Here is a 6,157-nt window from a genome sequence, read left to right as displayed (position 1 = left end):
ATGTTCGCCATTCCAAGCTCGTGGAACCAACTCTCTGTTTAACCTTGCCAATTTGTACACTCTAGGTCGAATGATAGACTCAATCTGGTAAGGTCCTTCCCAATTAGGTCCAAGTACCCCGGTAGACGGGTCTCATGTAGCTAAAAATACACACCTTAGCACCAAGTCACCCAATTCGAATTTTCTATCTCTAACCCTCTTGTTGAAGTATCTAGTAGCTCGTTGCTGGTATGCAGCATTTATCAATTGCACTTCTACTCGTCTTCTTCAATAAGGTCTAGACTTTCTTTGATCTGGGACTGGTTTGAGGCCGGATTGTATGCATGGCTCCGTATTATAGGGATTTTGACCTCAATAGGCAACATGGCCTCGCATCCATAAGCTAGGGAGAAGGGAGTATGTTCCGTTGAAGTCAGTGTTGTGGTTCTATAAGCCCACAAGACCTGAGGCAACTCTTTGAACCACTTCCCCTTTGCCTCCTCTAACCTTTTCTTTATGGAGCTCTTTAAGGTTTTATTGACTGCTTCGACCTGGGCATTTGACTAGGGATGGACCACGGAGGAGAAAATTTTTATTATCCCATTTTTCTCATAGAAATAGGTAAAAAGATCACTGTTGAACTGGATTCCATTGTCTGGTACTATTTTTCTGGGCATCCCATATCGACAGACAATATTTTTCACAACAAAGTTTAAGACTTTTTTCGAGGTAATAGTGGCCAATGGTTCAGCATCGGTCCATTTTGTGAAATAGTCGACTATGATCATAGCGTACCTTACTCCACCCTTTCAAGTTGGCAATGAACCTATGAGGTCAATTCCCCATACTGCGAATGGCCATTGTGAGCTCATCATGGTGAGTTCAGTAGGTGGAGCTCATGGAACAGAGGCAAGTAGTTGACATTTATCACATTGTTTGGCATATTCGAATGAGTCTACCTTGACTATGGGCCAAAAATACCCCTGTCGTATCACCTTTTTGGATAGACTATGCCCCTATTGTGGTCTCCACGAAATCCTTCATGGATTTCTTCCAAAATTTTCTTTGCCTCGGGTGGAGTGACACATCGGAGTAATGGCAAAGAGTACCCTCTTCTATACAATCTTCCTTCCACAATAGTGTATCTTGGGATCTGATACTTCAGCTTTCTAGCATCGTTCCGGTCTACTGGGAGACTTCCAGTTTTGAGGAAGTCAACTATTGGGGTCATCCAGGTTGGTTGCGAGTCAATCATGCATACGTCTTCTTCGTCAGGCTCGCTAATACTCGAGGTCAGAAGAAACTTTATTGGGACCACATTCAGTGTATCAGCCTCGTTAGTTGTGGCGAGCCTGGCCAATGCACCTCCATTTGAATTTTTTTCTCGGGGGACCTGCTCTATAGCATAGATTCAAACTGTCCGAGTGTAGTTTTTTCTTTCTCTAGGTATGGGGCCATTTTTATGCCACGAGCCTAATATTCTCCCAAGACTTGTTTAACCACTAGTTGTGAGTAACTATAGCAATGTATAGCCTTTGCTTTGAGCTCTCTGGCTATTTGAAGTTGTATCACCCTATTCTCCAGGGATCGTTACGGTGTGCATTTAAACAGTGCTAAACTCGCTAACCGAGTCATTTGGCCATAATTGTGTAACAAAGTATGATTAGCGGTTTAGGGTTAAATTTTTTTGGTTAAGATACAACATATCACAAAAATGTTTACCATATACATTGGGATCCCAAAAATATAATTTAAAGGTTAATTACAACAAAATATTTACAACCAGCCGACCTAAGTGGCAAAATAGGGTTTAACCCTAGTTCCTCTTTAAACCCTTGGCCGTGGTGGTCGAATAGCCACATATGTACACATCGTCACCTAAGCTCTCCAACTCAAGGATGGTCAAGTTTTCTTTTGCCTTTACCTGCACCACATAGAACCCGTGAGCCGAATCTCAGTAAGAAAACTCAATATGCTAATGAACAAGTAATAACATGTTCTTAAGTAATAATAGGCATGCCTAACATTAATAGCCCTACTCATGCATGCAAGCAGGTAAAAATAAATGTTTGTGGAGTCCTGCACTCTAAGTAGATGACTAATAAGTCTCTCACTCTGAGGTAAATGAATAATAAGTCTCTCTTAAGTAGATGACTAATAAGTCATTCTTTGAATAGTTGATTAATAAGTCACTCTCTAAACGGATGACTGATAAGTCTATCTTGGTCAGATGACTGATAGGTTTTTCTCGGTCAGATGACTGATAAGTCTATCTCGGCCAGATGACTGATAAGTCTATCATGGTTAGATAATTGATAAGTCTATCTCAGTTAGATGACTGATAAGTCCATCTCGATCAGATGATTGATAAGTCTATCTCTGTCAAATGACTGATAGATCTGTCTCGGTAAGATGACTGATAAGTCTATCTCGGTCAGATGACTGATTAGTCTATCTCGGTCAGATGACTGATAAGTCTATCTTTGAGGCCCCATACCCTCCTAGCCATGTCACGTGTAGGCCACCTTAGCATTTCTCGCTCTGGCTCTAAATAACTAGCCTTTAGACTAGACAAGCGCTTTTAGTTTTCATTGAACTTGAGGTCGGTCCAGCATTAATGCTCATGATGAGTCATTCAATGCAGATGTCGATTAGATCTAATCTTTTCAGCTTGCACTAAGCATGCAAAATCCATACTTGACTCATAAGTCAATGCCATATGACCAGTGCTTGGTACCACTGCCGAACTTGACTAGGAAGTCACAGCTTCACACTTAATACTGACACCATTTCCGATTCTGACTAATAAGTTAGTGCCATTCACAAGTGAGCAAGATTTGCTAAGCATTTGATATGCAATCAATGTCCACATTTAAACACTCAACATGCCTCAATAATAACCATGCATGTCACATATGGGGTGTAGTTTTCTTACATCTGGTTCGAGCGAGAAATACGTTAAGAACAACCCTTGAGAACGATCGATACTTTAATTCTTTAGAGGTCACCTAGTCATAACCAAATATAACTTCCAATTCATGAAATCAATAATAGAAGGGTCTTGACCTAAACCTCACTCCCGGGACCCCGAATTGTACCCATACGGTGAGTAGATTCGATCCCGAGCCTTAGGAATTGAAACCCCAAGCCAAAAACCCTCAAAAGTGCCTAAAATGGGAATCTGGAAAAGAAAGAGTTAAAGGCCCCCTGGCTAGCACTACAACGCTCTCCTTTAGGCGTTGTAGCACTAGGACCAGGCTGTTCAGCCATTGTTTTTCCCTCCTTCGATTTCTCCATTTGCAACTTGAAAATCAAGCTTCCAAACTTCTTTTAAACCCCCAAATGAACCCAAATACCATATACACAAGCCCTAGGCATCATAACCCAAGTAACCCTGGCCAAAAACTCCCATAAATTCCCATTATCCAACTCAAAATCCAGCTGAAACTCAAATGAAAAGCAGGGCAAGAACCAGAGTTATAATGGCTAAAAACCCACCTCAGTCTCAGAATCACTCCCTCTTCAAAAGTAGAACATAACCCTAGCTTATCAAAAATTGATTCCCTAGCTTAGTTCCTCAAAATGAGCTTCAAAATTCAAAGAGAAATGAAGGGAAATGATGATCAGGAGAAGGTGAAGGAGATGCTCTGTTTTCAACAGCCTTCTACAGCTTTAATGGCTAATATATATCATTTAGGGTCAAAAGACTAAAATTCCCCTAGGTTATTTAAAATCTTCTTATGGCCACCTAGGGAAAAATTATCCTTTCCTGCCTATCTCGTTAATCATAATTAATGCCCTCCGATTCCCGTTATTCTCAATATTCTCAAATGCTAATAAATCATATCCCATAACCCTTTAATTTCCAGTAATATTCTAATCACCAAATTACCCCGAGACTCACCCCGAGCCCCAAAATTAACTCCGTTATGACCAGACCGATAAATTGCATTCAAAGATCGTCTCATGTCGGATGGCTCGAACAAATCCACATTATAATGTGGTATTATTAGAAATTAACCAATATGAATGAAAATACACAATTACACCCTCAACGGGCCAAATTACCAAAATGCCCTTTTAATGAAATGTGGACCCATATGCATGCATTTATCATCATATAATAATATAATTCACATAAACATGCATATAATCATTTGATGGCATAATAAATCAATTATGGCCCTCCCGACCTCCTACTCAAGGTCCTAAACCTTATTATGAAATTTAGGTCATTACAACTATCATCTCCTTACAGAAATTTCGTCCTCGAAATTTATCTACACAGCCCGGAACATAAATTCTGCACAATTGATTCCAGTTTCTTAGGTTGTTCGCTCGACCTCACTGTTCCTGTATCATACCTTAACTAAAGGTATAGCTTTGCTTCTCAGAACCTTGTTCCTTCTGTCTCACATCTGGACCGGCTCCTCCTCAAAGGATAACTTTGCCTATATCCCCAGATTCTCATAACTCAACTCATGAGTTTCTTCTAACCCATGTCCTCAACAAGGAAATATACAATACACTGTATACATCTGACAATGCCAAAGAGAAGGCCAATCCAAAGGCAACCTGACTAGTCCTATCCAGGATTCAAATGGTCTTCTCTAATCTAGAGTTCAACTTGCTCTTATCTCCTCACCCGTTTCCATGGTGATACTTTAAGGAAGATACAATTTTCTACTTGGAAATCCATGTTCCTGCATCCCAAATCATTATAACTTTTCCATTTACTCTGAGAAATGAGCATCCAGGCTCTAACCTTTTCAAAATCTCCATGCTCCCCTGAACTACCTCAGGATCCAGATATAATATCTCATTCGTCTTATAAGATGTCCTTCCAATAATAACTGGATAACTCTCTCTCTGATTTACCATCAGTCTGAGAGTAATAAACTGTATTAAATTCCAACTGTATATTTACTGCCTTCTACAATTCTTCCCAAGACTTGGAAGTATTAATACAGTCTTCATCTGATAAGATGGACCTTGAATTCCCATGAAGGCATACCATATCTCTTTCACAAAGATCTAAGTATTGATCAACTATGTTACTTGTCCTTACTGATAAAAGTGGGCTCACTTTAAATACTAGTCCATAATGACTCAATCCAAATCACGCTGACCCACTATCCTGGGCAGCCCCACCACAAAACCCATCGCGATGTTTCCTTATATCCACTGTGGAATACTCAAAGGCTACAATAGCCTTACTGGTTTCTGATACTCTGTCTTGACCTGCAAACAGGTTAAAAACTTTGTCACGTATTCCATTATGTCCCTCTCTATCCCAGGCCACCACTAAAAAACTTTCATATCCAGTTACATTTCCATGATGCCTAGATGAAGAGAATAAGAGGATAATACGAGATTCATCCAGAATCTCCCATCTAATCCCAGTGTCCATCGGATTCTAAATCTGATGCTTATACCACAATACACTACAAGAAAAAACAGTATTCATAACACTTAAAAAGTGCTATCTGGGACTATTGATAGCACTTCTGAAAATGCTAACGTAGCCCATGTTATTAAAAGTCCAGTCTTTTCTATAACATTTTTTGAATGTTATGTTCGGTGTTATCTTCAACTATTCAATAACACATTTTTAGGTGCTATAATATTCAAATAATAACATTTAGATAGAGTTTTTGATTATAAATTTGAAGTTTAATCTTGTATTTTTTTCATAACACTTTTCAACTGTTACATTTGATTATTTTGATAACATTTTTAGTTTGTTATATTATATAAACCATAACGATTTTTTGCGCTTATAATATGCTTTTAAATCATAACATATAGTAATAAAATTTTAAATTTTATTTTGATAAGTTTACTTATATGGTTTTTTTTTAATTAAAAGATTTTCATTATTGTATTTTGATAAAAATATTCAAAATTAATCATAAAATGTAATTCTCAATAGATTGATAAACCATAAGTATTACATTAAACAATAACTAATTCAAACCATGAATGTGTCTACTTCATGAGATCTTAGTTCTAACTTAAGTTTGAAAGCATAACATAATAAAGTTTTATAATCTTGAACAATTTTTACTTCAAAAATGAAAAATAAAAACATTACAAGATACACAAAAATAAACCATGCGTGAAACTTGCTCCATCCTTCAATTCATCATCATTTGTGCACTTGTCTTTGTTGCGAGTC

Source organism: Humulus lupulus, chromosome 6, assembly GCF_963169125.1.
Source record: "Humulus lupulus chromosome 6, drHumLupu1.1, whole genome shotgun sequence".
In the NCBI taxonomy this organism is placed as follows: domain Eukaryota; kingdom Viridiplantae; phylum Streptophyta; class Magnoliopsida; order Rosales; family Cannabaceae; genus Humulus; species Humulus lupulus.
Note: the sequence above shows the minus strand (reverse complement) of the source record.